We start from the raw sequence: 20,254 nt of genomic DNA, 5'->3' as shown, positions 1-20,254 counted from the left end.
ACCCAGATTAAGACACCTGTTGAGCCCTTGTTCATCGATGGTGGGTCATGCCAAAGCAGGGTGCCATCTTTTACCTCGGGACAATACGGGTAGATCTATGAAGAGGTCTACATGTCTAAATGGTTATTCTCAAACGAGTCAGCAAAAGGGTTTTGGACTTCGAGGCTAAAGGACGATTTAATGTTTAAATCGTTAACCAAGAGTCATATGAGATATGATCAGTAAGGAGTTACTCACCCAGGACGACGAATTAAGGGCAGTGCCAAAGTAGCTTAATTTCGAAGGAATGGGATCTTGGCATTATATTATTCTAAGGGGACAACAAAAGTAGAATAATATAGGCAAATTAAGAGAAATTTCCAGGATAACAAGTTTAATCACTTTCGCATTTCTTACATGTAGTTTAATTATGACAAAGAACATCTTCAACCTCTATACCATACTTGAGAAATTGAACGATACCAACTTCGTTCAATGGGAGAGGAACCTGAGAAAGGTTCTAGGAGAAAGCGCAGAAATATTGGACATTCCGATCCCCGTGCTTTCAGAAACTTCTTCTGATGAAGAACGTAAGCAAGTAGACGATATTCGAAGGAAGTCAGCGCCAGTAACCGGTTTAATGCTAATGGCCATGGAAAGAAAATATATAGATATGTGAAGGAGTTGAAGGAGATGTCCTTCGACCAAGATGGAAATGCGAGCAATATGTCGACTAGGACAATTGATGAAGAAGATCATCAAGTCCGATTGATTTAGGGGTCGTAGCGTTTAGCTAGAAACCTTCTACGATCGTCGAATTACGAAGTAATTCGCTGCTAACTTCGATCGGATCCTACATCGGGTTACACATAAGAATGGGTATTTAATCGGATGATATGACTAGTGGGAGCGTGATATAACATTGGGAATGTCCCATAAACATATCTCACAGGCCTAAATAGAATTTGGGCAAAAGATAGCAAAAAGGCCCGAAATAAGGGTTTTGGGCCTAGGCCGATTCGGGCACTTTTAGGGCTCGGATTGGGCTGATTTTTGGAGGGACGTTTCCTTATGTTATGAAAATTAAATCTGACAATTTTGGCTGGGTTTGGACGTCATCTCCTTAGGGAATTGAGAAAATATCAACTAGTTGCTATATATTTTCGACTATTTCCCTAAATCTTATTCTAAAGGGTGTTTTAGGAAACCTAAAAGGAGGTGGATTCTTATTAGGGTTCTATATAAACACTCTTAGGGCAGAGAATAAAGTGTGGAATTTCTCTCTAAGCTTTCTTACTCTACCACATCAAGTAGAGAGGAGAAAGTGAGCTAATTCCCAAGCTATCTTCTAGTCAAGCAAGAAGAAGGTCTTCTTATTATCAAACCACCATTGGAGTGCTAGCGAGCTTTCAAGGAGGGAGATTAAATACACTATTCGGCGTCCCAAGTAGAGGAGCTACGTTTGAAGCTCTTGGTCTTCTTTAATCAATTCAACTAGTTCGAGGGAAAAGCGATTAAGGTAATCTACTATCTTCATTAGTTTAATTACTAGTTTTGCATGATGATCTTGGGGATACTAGTGTTAGACATTAGATGTCGTTATCCGCTATAAACAGTAGTATAAGGGTTTAATTCCCTTCAGTGGCGTCAGAGCCTCTTGCAATGAACTAGTTTTTGCTAAGAATCGAACTAGTTCATATTGGATATGATTGATAGTTTGATAAATTGAGTTTATAAAAGTGTTTTAAAATTATTTAAACTCACAATTTGATATTATTGAATGGGATTCCATGAATTTCAAATTGAGAATCAAATTGATGATTAAAAGTGTTTTAAAAGACTCAATTTGATTGAATTTCAAACTAATCCATGCTTGATTAAGTTGATAGTTATGTTTAAAAAGGTTTTAAACATAACATTTGATTAGTTTTGAATTGGATTCAAAGATTTTTCAAATTGATTTCAAAATTGTTCTTTGAAAAAGTTTCAAAAACCTAGATTTTGATCCAAAATTGGTTTGATTAAGAGTTATTTTTAAGTTTTGGAAACTTTTGGAAAAACAAAAAAAATTTGGAATTTTAGAAGTGTTCTAAAAGGAGTTGTTTTGAGTTTAGGAAACTCCCAAAACAAATTTGGAAAATTTTAAAAGTTTCTAAAAGTTTTGAAAAATTTTAGAAGTGTTTTAAAAGGAATTTCAAAATTTTAGAAAAGTTTTAAAATTGGAACATAGCAACTTAGAGTTGTATAAGAAAAAAAAAAAAAAAAAAAAAAATTGGACCTAGTGTCCGGCCAGGAAGCTCCTGGATGCGTCATCTGGACGCGTCCAGAGCAGCTGCTGAGACGCGTCTAGGACGCGACCAGCAGGTGCGACAGAAGCTTCTGGACGCGTCTTGGAGACGCGTCCAGAGCAGCTACTGGGGACGCGTCTTGGAGACGCGTCCAGCAGCTGCGGTGGGAGCTTCCTGGACGCGTCTAGGATGCGTCCAGAGCACTCGACCAGACGCGTCTTGGAGACGTGTCTGGGAGGTTCTGGGTGTCTCGGACTAGTCCGAGACACCTAGTGCTGGTCCGGTCCAGCACCAGACACGTCTAGGACGCGTCTGGTACATGGACTAGCGTCCTGGCTCCGGCCAGGACGAGACCAGGCCTTGATAGGCCTCGGCCAGGACATGCCGGCCCTATGGGCCGTGCTATGTCCGGACCTTGTCCGAGCCCTTTTGTGGGCTTGGGCCGGGACTTGTCTAGGACTTGTCCCGGGCTTTTTCGAGGCTTTTCGGACCACGAAAAGGGACCATCATTCGAGTGGGAGTTTTTGCCAAAATTTCTTCCGATTCCAACCAAATAATTCCAAAACTAATCCGGGCCATCCAGAAGGCCAAAACGGATTTCTCTTTAAATTGATTTATGAAATCATTAAGAATCGAACCAATATTTTTCCCGAAATTGACCCGGGCTTTCTCGAGCCCAAAACGGAGTTTTTTCTTAAAGATAATTTTAGAAATCATAAAAGATAAAACCGGAACGCACCATTAGTTGAATTCTTCGAATTTAGACTTAAGGTCCGTAATGTGACATGTGATGTCAACAAAAGTATCTCCCAAGATAATCATGCATATATAATTCTTAGCCTTGATATATTATATGATTGCATGTGATGTGAATGCGGGAAACTAGTATGGCCATAGATTTATTTCTTTATTCTTGTTTTAAGCACGGATGGGTGCATGCTTTGTAATTAATTTTAATTTCAAGTTCATACGATCTGCGAATCGTTAGAGTCTTGTAGTTAGAGTTTAGGGTCTATGAGTCCATTGAAGAAACTCGAGGATGAAATCCAAAGGCGAGTGGGAGAAATCAATGGAGGTTCAAAGATGGCGATCTAAGACGAACCAAAAGGCGAAACAAGAAGAAAACCAAAGGAGATTAGATTTTCTAGGTTAGGGGTTAGGGGCCATACTAGGATCCATGTCTGCTTGATTTACTTTCTCGCGCGCATTTACTTACTTATTTACGCTTTATGTCGTGGATGTTAGTTAGGCTAAATAGTTCACTATAACAAACGCCAGACTAGCGTAAAAGTCCCCAAAACGTAATCTTGAGTAATCGCCTATCCAGATTAAGACACTCGTTGCGCCCTTGTTCGAGGAAGGTGGGTCGGCCTTCGCAGAGTACCTCCTCTACCTTGGGACAATGCGGGTAGGTCTATAGAAGAGGCCTACACGTCTAAATGGTTCTACTCAACGAGATCAGCAAGAGAGTCTTGGATACTCGAGGCAAAAGGATAGATTAGTCATTCATTAATGAAATCTATCAACCAAGAGTCATAAGGTATGATCAGTGAAGTAGTTCACTCACTTGGAACGACGGAGTCAAAGGGTAGGGCCTTCATCCGCTTTACTCCGAAGAACTGAGATCTTTGAATCACTTATTCAATCGGGGACGATTTTTATTGAATAATGTGGGAAAACTAAGTTTTTCAAAAACGATAACGAGTTTTAAAACTTTGCCATTTCTTTATGTAGAATTAAGATGACACATGAAAACGGTTTCAACTTTAAAATCACACCTAAGGGAGGTGTTGATCCACTTCCTAGAATGGAAGAATGAATCCGAGAATAGTTCTCAGATTCAAAAGGAAAGCTTACTAGAATACCCAATCCCAATGTTGACTCATACCGAAGAAGGTCAAAAGCCATTTGCAAGCAATCTTATAACATTCTCTTTGGAAGAGTAATGGATGCTAGCATAACCATTAAGACAAACTGAGGAAGAATTTCCCACAGAAGTCATAAATGGAGAGGTACGAGACCTCCAAGACAATCTGAAAGTCATCCTAACGGAAGACAACAGAATACATCTATCACCCAATTCAATATCGATTGAACAAAGATAGATAAAACCTTAGATGAGTCACTCAGGTTGTTACGAACAAACTGAGCAGAACATACGGGAATATCCAATCTAAGAAAGGTTCTTGAGATTTGGTACAAAAATCTAAGAAAGAGCTCTTAAGATTCAAAAGGGCAAAGGGTCAGTCAAGTGAGACAAACATTTGATCGAAGAAAAGGCAAACAGTTACCGGGTACATGATCAAGAGTATTTCTCATTACTGTGAATGTTTCCAAACAATGGCTAGACCATTCAAGAGGAAACTACCCTTAGCACCTGGAGGACATAAGGAATGGAATTACGAATTCCGATTCCAACATCCTTGTTAACAAAGTTAAAAACAAGTATCGTAAAATTTCTTCATCAGGTATTTTATACCGGATGTACGGCTCGGTAAAGCTCAAGGAAATCACATACTTGACTAAAAGAAGTAAAGATCCAAGAGGGAGCAGAAGCAGTAATGCTAAGGATGCTGAAAGGGATCAAAGTCTTCTTTTAGACACTGATCTAGCTTAGAACTTAATACTGATTATTTTGTTCTTCTAGAAACGTCTGATGTTTTAAACCAGTGGTAAAATTAACTAAAGGTTAACATTGATAATGGCTAAAATCAAGAGATTCAAACTCATTAAACTTCAGCATTTCAATTAGGTCTTAAGGACTAAATTGACAAAGTCACCCTTTTCAAAAGGCATAGAGACTAGTAATCTATTAGGACTCATACAGTGTTATGCAGACCTATAAGTTTACTTGCAGAAGCTAACGAGAGCTTCTCCAATATGTACTCTGACAACTTCATGGAAACGTTCAAACAAAGTACAAACCGAAGTAAAGTATCATTTTGACAAGAGAGTTTAAGTCACCCGATTACATTGGAGTGGTAAAAACTTGAGTCAAACATTTGATAACCATCAAAGGAGTTGAGAAACCGATTCCCAACTCGCTCCATGGAACACATCTGTGGGATGGTAGATTCAGTGGGAGTAATCGAACATTGCTATGCATGATTCGATCAAAGATGGGTTTAAGCCAGTCTTCCGAATATTTTGGGATATAGTCTAGACACGATTGTTTTTACACTCAACCTATTCCATCTAAAGCTAAAAAAAATTGTAAAAACGTTACAAAACTAGCTAATATCTGACGCAATTTCTTTTTGAAAGAAATTTGGGCTTCTTTCACAACCAATCAAGAGAACAAAGTGTTTGTTGCTCATGATAGTATTCTTCTAGTAATTAGCACACCTAGTAGTCTGGGAGAAAAGTACTAATTATTACAAGAATAAGTGGGAGAAAAGTACAAGTCGATTTAATTCGATCATGAGAAAAATCATGGAGGGTCATGAAGAACAATTATGAAACTTGTACAAGACGATTAAATTCGACCAAGAGCAACAAACTGCGACTCCTCGGAAAAGGAAAGGTTAAAGATATGATCTTGTAAACCCACCGCACAAAAGCGAATGTCATTCGCAGGAGAACTCTCAAAGCGAGTGAAAGTGTCTCTAAAGGAATATCTCAAAGTAGTTGAGAAAATTCCAAATTGTTGTTCAAAAGCCCTAAAAGGTCAAAATAAAATCTTAAAGACTCAGAAAATAAAGGTTATTTCTGAAGAGATAAAAGACCTGCGCAGAAACGTAAACTGACTCTAGATTTTGGCTAGAAGCCAAAATCATCGTGGAATCCATATCTCGTCAAGACATGAAGCTTGATAATTTAAGTCAACAGAAGACCTAAATTGGTTTTCCAAAGTAGAAAACTGAGAAGGATGGAAACATTCATGTTTCCCGAGACTAGACAAGAAGAATAAGATTCTTCCAATCAAGTTATGTCCATAGGCATGCTTCAGAAATCTATCGACGGATTAAAAGCAGGCAAGAGTTAGAATCTTCGATTCAAAAAGGCAATCAAAGAAGTTTGATTCCTGAGGAATGAAGAAAATCTTGAATCACGAGTTTCAAGAAGGTAAGTGGGAGAAACAAACCTTCCGGGTCCGTATGCTGAGTACATACAAAAGATTGAGTACGACATAAGATGTTATGTAATAGTGAACACACTGACTCAATAAAAGGACCACACACAAGGATGAAATGCCATTTTGGGCATCTGAAGATCTATAAGCATAGATCAATAGGATGATAGGATTGGAGAGACTCAGTACGCTGAGATGCATGAGATCCGAAACAGAAAATCTAAGACTCGGAAAGTCTATAAGAATTTCGACCCAAAACTCATGACTAAGAGCGTTGCTAAATCGGAGTTTGAAAAGACACCGATGTAGCAAACAAGCATGAGAGAGAGTTTTATGTTCGAATACATAAAGTCAATCATATTGGATATGATTAGCATTTGAATATTCAAATTCGGATTTGAAAACCGAAACACTACTTAGAAACATCCTAGAAGGCTAAAGGATGAAGTAGTACAAAAGTTGAACATGTCATCGTAGCAAACTTCCAGACATGGAAGGAAAGTATGCTAAAAGTGTTTTAAGCCGGGAACTATTGCAAATACTACATAAAGAATTAAAAGGCTTAACTCTAGTAAAAGTTACTAGAAATTATCAAGGTTGAAGATAACGGTCTTCAAATTAATTGATAATTAGCAAAGTTTAAACGGATTACATCCGTAGTCAAACTAAACTGTCACCTAAGACAAAGTATGAGAGTCATACACGAGTCTAAGGCATGAGGTATAATTTTAAACCTCGACAAGTAAAACTGAGTGGGTAAAAAGAGTTTTACGGAAGAGGCTCAGATTTACAACTCTCGTTATCAGAAATAATAGAGTTATTTCACTAGTCGTCTAAATTTGTTTTAGTGTTTAAACGACAGTCCATTGATGATAAAACATTCCGAATAGGTTTGTCAGATACGTGATTTAAGTCCAAGTGGGAGTCTGAAGGAGTTGAAGGAGATGTCCTTCGACCAAGATGGCAATGCGAGCAATATGTTGTCTAGGACAATTGATGAAGAAGATCATCAAGTCCGATTGATTTAGAGGTCGTAGCGTTTAGCTAGAAACCTACTACGATCGTCGAATTACGAAGTAATTCGTGACTAACTTCGATCGGATCCTACATCGGGTTACACATAAGAATGGGTATTTAATCGGATGATATGACTAGTGGGAGTGTGATATAACATTGGGAATGTCCCATAAACATATCTCACAGGCCTAAATAGAATTTGGGCAAAAGATAGCAAAAAGGCCCGAAATAAGGGTTTTGGGCCTAGGCCGATTTGGGCACTTTTAGGGCTCGGATTGGGCTGATTTTTGGAGGGACGTTTCCTTATGTTATGAAAATTAAATATGCCAATTTTGGCTGGGTTTGGACGTCATCTGCTTAGGTAATTGAGAAAATATCAACTAGTTGCTATTTTCGACTATTTCCCTAAATCTTATTCTAAAGGGTGTTTTAGGAAACCTAAAAGGAGGTGGATTCTTATTAGGGTTCTATATAAACACTCTTAGGGCAGAGAATAAAGTGTGGAATTTCTCTCTAAGCTTTCTTACTCTACCACATCAAGTAGAGAGGAGAAAGTGAGCTAATTCCCAAGCTATCTTCTAGTCAAGCAAGAAGAAGGTCTTCTTATTATCCAACCACCATTGGAGTGCTAGCGAGCTTTCAAGGAGGGAGATTAAATACACTATTCGGTGTCCCAAGTAGAGGAGCTACGTTTGAAGCTCTTGGTCTTCTTTAATCAATTCAACTAGTTCGAGGGAAAAGCGATTTAGGTAATCTACTATCTTCAATAGTTTAATTACTAGTTTTGCATGATGATCTTGGGGATACTAGTGTTAGACATTAGATGTCGTTATCCTCTATAAACACTAGTATAAGGGTTTAATTCCCTTCAATATGTTCATTGAAATGGAAGCATACACCATTATTCGACGACTAAGAGAAGTGTTTGGAACACAATGTCGAATGGAAAGATTTAGAATCACAATGGTGACACTGGGAATGCGACTGGAGAAAGGAAAATCCGTCCATTATCATGTTTTGGAGATGATTGATCACTTCAAAGACATGGAATGGATGGGGTCTCTTATGCCAGTCGAAATGGCAGTTGACATCATCCTGAATTCATTGGATGAAAGGTTTCAGGATGTAGTGGCAAACTTTGAAGATAAGTTTGGCCGGGTATCCTTCGAAAGTCTACTGGCGATTCTGGAAGTAGCTGAAAGTAGGTTCAGCACCCCTGAAACTCTAGAAGAAATTCTAGGTGTTCAGGACACTGTAAACACGGGAACAGAAGACGTTAGGAGGAGGAAGCCGTCTGGCAAGAGAATGGGCAAGAAAGCACCGAGACCCAGAACTATCCTTCCTAACAAGAGATGTCTTGTGTGCGGTAGTACATCTCATATTCGATTAAGAGATTGCCCGCGATTCTTGGAAGAACTAAACGACGGAGCTGGGAGTTCCGGTCAAGGTAGAAATTATTAAAAGTTATTCAATTAAATACACATTCCTCGAGGTATGTGATACCTAAAAGACTCTTATCATTATGAATGACAGGATCAAGAGGGAGCTGAGTATTTATTGAAGAGGAGATGAACCTGTCAAAAGCTGAGAAAGCAAGAGTTGCTGGAAAAGCTCAAGAAGGATCATAGACTCGATAGGCAATACTTTAAAGCAGTTTCAGTATTTCTTTTTCTTTTTTTTGGACATTGACTCTGTAATGAGATTATGGAAGTGAATAAAATATGAGATATTTTATGATATTCTAAAAAGAACCTATCTAACTTTTAAGTAATTTTAACGAATGATCCGACTTAGTCATTCTAAATCTTGTAAGAGTACAAGAGTTCAGTTAATCGTAGAAACTAATGTTAGACATGAAAGTCTGCGATTAGTGAGATTAGAATGGACGTAAGACTTGATTGTGGAGAAGTTTTGGAAACAAATCCTAAATCGAGAAGCGGATCTAGGTGACTAAAGAATATGATGAGATCATAAGTTCGATAGTCATCGGTCTTCCAAAAACACAAAGTCTAATACGTATCTGCCAAACCACTAGAAACCTAGAAAAGCTATAGTAAATAATTGAGTCCATCTGGATATGGATATTATTTTAGAAGGAGTTCTAAAATTTATCAATTATTCTAAATGTCTAAAGCGTATTAGACATAAGTTCTTCAAAGGAAGAACGGGGTTTTCTCGCCAATCATCGAAACACAATGAGATTGTTGCTCTCGATTGTGTCTTCATTAAAAGGAGGGTCCTTCAAAGAAGACAAGTGGGAGGAAAAATCGAATAGGATTCGATAAAGAGCAACAAGAGGAAGTAAGGAGTTACTTGCCTTAAATACGAAAGAGAGTAAGAGTTACTCGGCTTACGTGACAAGGGATGTCGACTTGAAAGGTTCAAGGGACGATCGCCTGAAAACTTCTTAAGCAGTTAAGAAGGTTGCTCAAAAACCCAATGAGTCTTGAGAAGAATCAAAAGAACTATAGCAGAAACCACTCTGAAATTGGATCGGAAATCCAAAGAGATAAGAGTAAGAATGGTTAAATCTTGTGAGACAAGAAGGTAAGTGGGATCGAAACAAGCGTTGTTTCAGGTCCTGTATGTAGGAGACATACAAGAGAGGACACGAAGACGAGGGTGAATTAACCATGGGCATCAAAGTCTATGGAGATAGACCAGAGGATGATAAAGACTCGTTCAAAAGGAGTTTTGGAGAGGTCTGAATAAGAAGATCTCTTGGAGAGAAATTCTACCCAACTCCCGTGATAAACATGGGAGAGACACTTATGTTAGAAAACATAAGAACGATCATGAGATGATTGTTGTTTACCCGAACATCTAAAAAAAGTACTTGGAGTACGAAAAGATGTCGTCGCCCATACAAGTCAGAAGATTGAAGAAAGTCATAAAAAGTAATCTTCCGAAAATAAAGATAGGAATCTTTTAGGAAGGGCTAACAGATGGAAAAGAGTTTTCCATGCTGGGAGTCGTTACTTAACTCTACTAGATAAGAAAGTAAAATTAGAACTTGGGAAGTACTAATTTCAGTGGGAGAAAACTGATATTATCATAACAGCTTACGAAGAGTTCGAAAGCAAGATAATAACAAAGCGAAGTGAAAAGGAAACTAAACTGTCACCTTAGAACGATCATGAGATGCTCGGATCTAAGGAATTAGGATCCAGGAAGGAGAATCCTAAGATGACTTGTAAAATTGAGAACGTGAAGGAGTTCACGCGGGTGCTCAAATTTTACAGACTCTTGTTATCCGAAATAAACTGGGTTTATTTCGTCATCTAAATTATGGTTTAGAATTTAGACGACAGTCCAAAAGGATGGAGTGTTCCAGGTAGGCTTATTAGATACGTGATCTAATGAAAGAAACCCTACTAAGTGAACATGGAAGCACACCATCCTACTATCCCTAGTCCAGGTCATTAGTTGGACAATAATGACTTAAGAAGACTAGCATGAGTGATTGACAAGATAGCGCTGTTTCTTGGGCTATGGGATTAGGAGTATTCAAAGGTCAACTTCATGGGTGTATAGTTGATACACTGGAAACCCGCCGAATGAGAGTACTTCAAGAGTTGAAGTTATAAGATATCATAACTCTCATTTAAGCAAATTGGAGAGATTCCTCAAAACATGAGTACTCACTCAGTTTATGGAAGGAATGTCGAACTTTGGTACCGTCAAACGCCATCCGTAAAAAGTGGTTATAAAAGCGGCATACTGGGGGAGACAGGATAGACATGAAATTGAGTGGGAGTACAAGAATGGATTATGTTTTCCTGAGTAAAATCAGGATAAAGTATCTCCGGGCCACTTGATGAGAAACAACTGAAAAATGCATGGTCGTGCTCAAACGGATTAAGAGTTAATCGTTTGGATTGGAAGTTGTTCTCGGGATCAAGAGAGTCTGATGAATATGACATATCAGATGAGATACGAAAAAAACATGAGAATCGAGCATTGCACTTGTTCTAAGTACAAGTGGGAGACTGAAGGATATAATGCCTAAAGTCTGAAGGCATGGTATCCTTCCGAAGGAGTGTCCTTCGACCAAGGATGCAATGCGTGCAATTTGGCTAATAGGATCTTAATGACCTTACTCGGAAGATCATTAGTCCGGTCCAATTAGGGGTCGTAATGCTTAGCTAGAAGCCAACTACGATAGTCGAATCAAGAGTTGATTCGCGGCTAACATAGACCGGATCCTACAAGGGTTACACAACAGAGTAGTGATTTGAACGGAGAGAATTGACTAGATGGATAATGGCAAATAAGTGGATTGGATCCATTATTGTAAGTCTTGGAAGATTCGGAGAAGTCCGAAGAGATAAACATGTCCGGGCCCAAAAAGGAGGCCCGGAATGGCTTTAGGGAGGCCGGCCATCTGATGGCCGGCCCAGGCAATAGGGCCGGCCATGTGATGGCCTGCTAGGCCCTAAGTGGGCCGGCCAAGGAAGCCCATAAAGGGCTATGTTGGCCGGCCAACTTAAGTGATCCAATGGAGGGTATTTTGGGTGTTGCCTAATAATTAGGTTTATGGAATCCTAGTCTGAGTCTAATACCTATTCTAGGGATTTCTACATATACCTAATTATACAACCTAAAGAGAGAGGCAATTCAAAGATTGAATTCTCAAGAGTCTGAGGGTAAACTGAAAGAGTTTCAGAATATACATCTCAGAGAGAGAAAGAGAGAGAGAGAGAGAGAAAAGGAGTTTTCTCAAGTATCTAGTCAAGAAGAAGGAGTTCTTCATCTCAACCTTCAAGAAGGTCCTAGCTGACTGAAAGGAGGGAGTTCAAGTCATTACTCGGTGTCTCAAGTAGAGGAGCTACACTTGGAGCTCTTATCTTCCGAATACTGGTCGGAATTTAGTTCGTGGGAAAGCGATTAAGAGGTAATCATCTTTCCAATCTAGTTCATTGGTATGTTCATGTATAGATCCTGGAAACTAGTGTTAAACATATGATGTTTGAGATTCCGCTACCAACACTAGACAATTAGGTGTATGAGATACACTAGGTTATTCCCCATCAAGGAGAGCATCAACAACAATTGAAATTGGGTATTGAAAGAGAAGATTTTGGTGACTTAAGGATAGGGCAATTAAATCGACAATTAAAAGAGGAGGCAGAGTGACTTGGGTTTCTGAAAGATTGATTTGGAAAGTTGAAGTAATTTATTGATGAGAAAGAGGGAAAGGTTGAAAGTCCTAAAGGAGAAGGAAGATTGTAACGGCCAAGGGATGTGTATAAGGAATAGTGAAATGCTAAATGTACAAAGAATCTTTGACAAAATTCTTGACAAAATGCTAAGTGAACGGTCCCGATTAAAGTCAAACTTTGAAAAACTTTGATCAACTTTTGTCTTTTAGTGAAAATGAGTCATTAAGTCAAGAATTTTGTCAAAGACTTTGTACATGTAGCACTCCCGGAATATACCAACACCCAATCACCAATAAAACAAATCTAACGACCTGCATATAAGGTTTTTGTTACTTTCTTGCAGTGAGTGGGTGAACCAATATTTTTATTTTAAGGTAGGTAATGGATCTAAAGGCCATGATGGGTGAGAAAAGGAAATGAGCGGTCGGATTTGTCTTTTGACTTGGAGTAATTTGTCCCAGTCATCTGCATTTATTTTAAGGTAGGTATATAGATTCGTGATGAGTTGGAGTAATTTGGCCAAATAAGCAAGGAGGTTGTCCAAATAAGTATGGGAATGAATCTATTTTGTCCCAATCATCCGCATTTATTTTGTCCTAGTCAGCTAGACCCCATCCTTTTGGTGACATGTGTTTACATGTCATCTGAAATCAGTACGTGATTTCGAATGAAATCACGTACTGATTTCAGATGACAGGTACTCCCGTGACCCCACATGATATGAAAATGCGCACCTTGTTCGTGCAGTTTGTGTGTAAGCTCGACTCAACGTGACGTTAGACGACGTGAGTAAGACATCACTTTATGCACACATTCAGAGATTGATGACATGTGACTTGTGTAAGACTGAGACGCGATCTATTACAACGACGTTAGCCAAAAGGGATCTACCGCGCCCGTAGTGTGCGGTGGACACCTAGTTGAGTAATAATTTCGTTACAAAAAAATACATACAAAACTTGTACAAGAATTGAAAGTAGAAAGAAAAGAGCTTTTTACATATACAAGTACAAAAATATTCTTAAACCACATAACAACTAATAAAGGAACACAATATATTCAATAACTTAGAAAGAAAGATTTTTTTTCCCGAAAGAGCAAAAAAAATCATATAAATGGAATAAATGCAAAAAAAAAAGACTCAATCATATGAAGGAGAAATAATTTAAAATAATATGAGCATTAGTAAACCATTTACATTTGAGGGAGGAAAGAGAATCAACTTAAATAAAGAACTACAACTGTAATAGAAGAGAATCAACTTAAAAATGTGTCAAATAAAAATTAAATAAGATTGTACATGAAAAAAGGCAAAAGAAATAGGGAGAATTTGACATACAACCCCATTATTATATGAATATTAGGACTACACCTCCACTTTTTGAAAACTTTTGATATATACCCCCACGTGGACGGAAACCGTCAACTCAGAGTTAAGTTGGGTGTGTGCGAAATACACGCGCCAACCATGACAATTTTACCCTTTTGTAGTTGTTAAAATATTTTGAGTGATTTTGACATACACCCCCACTATTATATGAATTTTTGGACTACACCCCCATTTTCTAAAAAAACAAAATTCTCCAATTTGCCCTTCAATGGTCATCTTTTCCCTCTTGTCTTATAAACTTATTTATCTTACACAAGCTAAACGATCAAAGCGAAAGAACTATTTGAAATATCTAACTATAGAAAAGATGGAGGTAGATGCACCATTTCTTGGTGGTTGTTTTAATTGTTTGATGGATTGTACTAGAATGTGTTTCATGTAAATTCTAATAAGAACTACTAAAAAAGTTAGGAATTAACTTACCGATGATTGACACACCTTCCTTCTTCTGCCATTGATGAAATACTCAACAAAAAAAAACTTACTGATGACTGACATACCTTCTTCTGCCATTGATTGTTTTCTTTACAAGAAACCAGAATTTTTAAATCACCAAAGGGGTTACTAATGTTCCTGCCTTTAGAGAGAGAAACAGACAATCACGAAAGGGGTTTCGTTTGTTCCTGTCTTTAGAGAGAAGAAAGAACAATTTTCTGGGAGCAATGAGAAACGGAGAATTTGATATCCCAAATAATTCCTCCCATCTTTTTTATAGTTTGATATCCCAAATAGTTCTTTCTCTTTGATCTTTTAGTTTGTCTAAGATAAATAAGTTTATAAGACAAAAGGTGAAAGATGATCGTTGGAGGGCAAATTGGAGAATTTTGTTTATTCAAAAAATTCAGGTGTAGTCCAAAAATTCATATAATAGTGGGGGTGTATGTCAAAATCTCTCAAAATATTTTAACAACTACAAAAGGGTAAAACCGTCATGGTTGGCGCGTGTGTTTCGCACACACAGAACTTAACTCTGAGTTGACGGTTTCCGTCCACGTGGAGGTATATATCAAAAGTTTTCAAAAATTGGGGGTGTAGTCCTAATATTCATATAATAGTGGGGGTGTATGTCAAATTCTCCCAAAGAAATAACTAATCGTCCAAGTTCTCTTTCTTCTTCGTCTTATTTTTTTTTTGAAACGGAAAATGCATTAAACCGAGATAGGTTACAGAGTTAATTCTATAAAAAGGATGTACTTGGTATTCATTTGATGTATCATATACTCCTGTAAATATAAAGGAACAGAAAAACAAAACATCAAATTAGATACATTGGCACCTATAGAATATCAAAGATATAGAATTTTGATGGAGATTTATGTAGAGAAAGAGATAGATACATTTCAATACTTTCCTAAAAAAAACACTCAGAAGGAAACCAAGCTTCCTTCTTATTCCCAACGAATTGTTTCTATCTTTGTCCTGCATTTGTGAAGGCGGAAAACCTTGCAAACAACGAACATTGGGTAAAACAAAACAGTGAGATCACGTATTACTAAGTATTCAACAACCATAAAAGGTGGATAGCTTCATCCTTATATGAAGAGTAAAGGAGGTGAGAGATATCTTCAACAAAAAAAAAAAATACTGTAGAAAGAATACTTTGAGTGGTTAATTTCCTACCACCACGTTACTCCATTGTTCACCTTTATGGCAGAAATTAACTTGGGAAAGAGTTACACCATTGTTGAATCAATCACTTACATACCCTACAAAAAATATGGAGACCAAGTGAAATATATATTAGATTGCCATTCTCTACAAAAAAATTAATAAATAGAGCATAAAATAGAAAGAAAGATTGAGAGCCATGACTTGAATCAAACCATAGAAAAAGAGAGAAACGGAGAAGAAATCAATTTAACTGAGAGATATTAGTTGATGGAAGACATAATAAGAGGTAGTTTCGATTTTCATCCCCACTAATATCTAACCCTCCCACGATTTCCTCCCATAATTGTAAGGTGTCGCGTAAATGTCAATAATGACCTTGCAGTTTATTTGCTAGAAATTAACATATGTGGTAATTTCTCATACAAATGATGGTGAAAAAGTCCAATAGTAGTTTTAAGAAGTTACGGGTTGGTTTTATGACAGAAACGAAATTAAGTATGTGGCTACATCTCCACCGTTTGATGAGAAGATCCAGCTAGACAATCTGAAAGCTACGAATATCCGGAGATAAATCTACGGCCGAACAAAAAACACCATTGTGATTTATATAATAGATATATATATATATATACACATATATATGGTGTGCAAGTCGTCTTCAAATGTAACATTTCTTGTCTAGTTCTGTTCATTTTGACACTTTTTTTACATCTCCCACTCTGTATAGAAATTTGAATTACTTTGGGAACGGATAAGTTCAAGGTTTTGCAAATTGGCATGCATTTTTATAAATATTTGAGGGACACTTAGATTATCATTGACAAATTAAATAGTAATTGATGGTTAATATTTAAGAAATTCACTCATGACGGTTGGTTGAATTTAACTGCCAATTAATATCTATGACCTTATTCTTAATTAATTAAAATGTCACATCTCTTTCACAAAATGAAGAAACTGTCCTATAAAAATGAAAATCTTGTTTTACCAGCACATCTTATTAACTTCTTCTTCTGGATATAAGAAAATTAGAATGATATGAAAACTTCAGATTTTAACAAAAAAGAGGAATCAAAGAGTTTCCTATTAAGTAAGATCAACAAAACTCCAAAGGATCGGAGAATTATTTTTTAAAACTAGGACCTTATAGTCACAATTTCAACAAAAAAAAGGACCTTATAGTCACGTGAGATGAAGGTGGTATGTTTGTAAAACTATAGACATTACAACGCGACATGGAAGGTGGTATTTTAGAATAATCGAAACACATTGAGTAAGAGAGGTATTTCTAGAAATTAGAACTTTGGGATCCACGTTTGACAGGATAAGTATTTTTTGACAACCATGATTTTTTAAAACCAGGGGCTCAGCGCCGCTGTTTGGAGAGATAACTATGGGCTTTAGGTCTATATAAAAAGGTAAAACATAGACACTTTTCTTGCCATCTTAAGAAATTTTTTATCTGAAATGATAGATATAGCATTTTTGATACACAAAGAGGAGGTCGAGGGACTCGAAAATGATGGTAAATTTCTCTTATTTTGATTATGTCCAATTTATATCCCTTCCAATGGAATTTTTTACTCTAATTTATGTTTGGATCTATGTTTCTTCTACAATTTCTTTCACATTTTTTATAGAATGGAGATCCCATGCCAATGGTTATGTTGGTGAGGTGAAACAATCTAGAAATGTGTGGTATGGGAAAGCAACTGCCAAACCCTTTGGAACCCCATAGATATGGTAACTAAATTTCTCACTGTATTTTAGAGTTTTTTATTTTTTTTAGAGCAAATCAGTTACTCTACCGTATTCCTTTTCTTGATTGTCAAGGTGTAAGTAGTGTTTTTTTTTTTTTCAAAATTAGATCAAAATCTAATTTGGTATCTTTATTGCCTCGGATGGATTTAAGGCTGTTTAGTTCTTTTTATCTAACTCGTGCATTAGATCCGTTTGAATGGTTGAGACTGATTTTGGTTCCATTCAAGTCCGATACAAAATAAGTCTAAATTGAGAATTTGTTAATCTGTGTGACAGATCCAATTAAAGCACTGAAGCTCAGATAAATCTGACTCAGACGAGTCATGTTTAGACAAAACTGACGACACATAATGTTATTTGCAACTTGAATACTATTACACAATCTTTGATTGAATGGTTTTTTCCTTTTGACAAATAAAAATTGGGTTATTTTCATGTATGTCTCCCTAGTTTGTGAGTAGTTTCTCGTTTGGCTTACATCTTTCACGAAATACCCGGGAGACTCCCTCTCATATTTTTTTGTCCACGATCTTATGGGGTTAGTTTCCCTCTTTCCTTTCTCTCTCATGTTCATCTTGTTTCTCTCTACGTCTTCACCATAAGACAAAAACTAACCTTTACAACGGTCAGACTAAAAAATTGAAAAGAAAATCAAGTGGCTATACTGTGAAAGATATGGGTCACACGACAAATCAGTCACAAATTAAGGGGCAATGGAAAATGAACCTAAAAGAAAATTGAGAACTTTACAATAAACTTGCCACCAAACCCAAGTGTAAATATAGATTGAATCAAGTATTTCTAAAGTGTATATATCATTCAAAAACTTCCCTTCATCTCTCACTAATACTGATAAAATGTGTATATGGAAATTTACTTTAAAAGTCTTGCAAGATCTAAGTTAGGTATTTACCCTAATAATCTACATCTCAAAACAATTGTTTTCTAATTTTGAAGATATGTGTTATTGTCTGCCCAATGGAAATTTAAAATGGGAGATGCTAGAGTGCCCAGTTTTTAGCCCATTAAATTGCCCAGCTGATGTGGAATCACTAAAAGACAAGGATTTTTCAAAGTTTGACTACGGTGGGGACCGCTTTTATTTCTAAATAAGGAAAGTTGGGCAATTTAATGGGCAAAATTGCTGGGCACTCTATCATTTCCCATTTAAAATTTCTCGTTTTATCTATATAAATTTGAAATTATGTATTTCTAATTAATTATGTTATTTAAAAAGTAATTTTTGAAACTTATTAAAATATCATATCTGATACTATCTCGAAAAATGGGTCATTTTCACAAACTCCCAAATTTTTTTTGTTATAATAAAATCATTAATTAAATGACACAAACAAAATCAATTCCTACTAATCGCATTACCTACCAAATCAAACAATAAAATAAGGTGGAATAAATACAAGGAATCATGTTGAAGGATAATAGCTCTTGGTAGTCACATTTATTTCACGTATGCCAAACACAACCTATGTGATTTTGTCAAATATTGCAAATCCAAGGGGGCAAGCTCAATTACTCTTTATTAGGGGGTAAACTCAATTACCCATTAGTGATGACAGGGTAAACTCAAAAAACCCTACAAGATATTACAAGCATGAAGAAAAAAACAAAAACTAACAAGAAAGTCATAAGCAGTCCATAAACAGTGAGGTTACCAGTTTGTTTTTTGTTAGGTGAGATCACTTACCGGAAACATGCTACAACATTATATATCAAATTTAATTACAGGTGAAGAGGACATAATTCGCTCTTCGTCTAGTTCTAGATGTAACTTTTCATTTCTCGATTAAGATCTTCTTCATGTTATTAGGGCAGCTCGAAACAATGGTTGCGACTCCAAATGAAGAAATAAATGGACAATCATCCATACAACAAGACTTGAGCGATCTGCATTTCTTCACTAGATGGGATAAACCAGCATCTCTTATTTGTCGACGAAAAAAAGATATCACTATATCTTTTTGTAATGGGCATCCTTCTCCTATCTCTGCCAACGCTGCATCCCCGATCTCTTAAGCAAATCGACATTAAGGTAGACAAGGTGAGGGCATCACTCCAGCATCACCAATAAGGTTGCAGTAACTGACATTCAAACGTTGAAGTGAATAGCGATAAGAGCATCATTCACAACACTATGACAACCATAAATTCTTAAGTCGGTGAGATGTTGACAGTTAGCGCCAATGGCTACGATTCCCTTGTTTCCAATCTCTTCACATTGTCCAATATGAATCTTCTCCAATCCTTTACAACCCTGAGCAATGTGGTATAACGCACCATCTCCTATATTTGAACACTCCTCCAACTCAAGAGCTTCTAACCTTTTGCAAGCTCTGCCAATCTCAAGAAACGCATCATCACCAACATCGTAGCAGTCTTTTGTATTTAGTTCAAAAAGATTTGGGCAAGATCTTCAAATAAACTCCAATCCAGCTGTTTCAATATTATGCCATTCAATAACTTCAAGATGTATAAGTCCAGGATAACCAGATGCACTGCATGTAGACCCTGGTCGCTCAAGGAAGGACAGTTAGAGTAATAGATTTCAATTTTTTGCACCCAGACCCAATTGCAAGGAAACTCCAAGTGGAAATAAGAATAAATGTCACATTTTTGTACATTGGAATGTCATGGCAACCAATAGTGATGTTAAAGTGAAACAAAATACTGGAATGAGTGGTATGGGAAATGGGAAAGCTAGGGGTCTGCCCTATATTACAAATTAATAAAGTGGTTTTTTTATTTTTATGGAGAAAGTTTTCAGACTGAATTTCCTTCTTTCGTTGTCAAAATATTACTGTTGTTCGTTTTTTCTTAAAATTAGATCGGAACTTAAACTAGATATCTAAATTGACTTAAATGAGATTTTAGATTGTTAAATTTTCCTCTGCATTGACCTTATGACTAGTTTGAATGACTACATCTGGTTGATTTTTTAATCTATTGGATCAAGCAT

The 20,254-nt window shown here is 36.8% G+C and overlaps 1 long non-coding RNA gene across 1 annotated transcript; it reads left to right on the top strand.

Annotated features, from left to right (window-relative positions):
• Positions 1 to 16,959: 16,959 nt before the first annotated feature.
• Positions 16,960 to 20,046, top strand: LOC147538613 (uncharacterized). The gene is made up of 3 exons (XR_015225847.1): positions 16,960 to 17,044; positions 17,160 to 17,262; positions 19,109 to 20,046. It is a non-coding gene; the product is annotated as an uncharacterized LOC147538613 (long non-coding RNA).
• Positions 20,047 to 20,254: the final 208 nt, after the last annotated feature.

The sequence above is a fragment of the Eschscholzia californica genome, unplaced genomic scaffold (genome assembly GCF_041429995.1).
Source record: "Eschscholzia californica isolate CP2 unplaced genomic scaffold, dmEscCali1.0.p SCAF_5, whole genome shotgun sequence".
Taxonomy (NCBI): Eukaryota; Viridiplantae; Streptophyta; class Magnoliopsida; order Ranunculales; family Papaveraceae; genus Eschscholzia; species Eschscholzia californica.
This window is presented reverse-complemented; position numbering and strand designations above follow the sequence as displayed.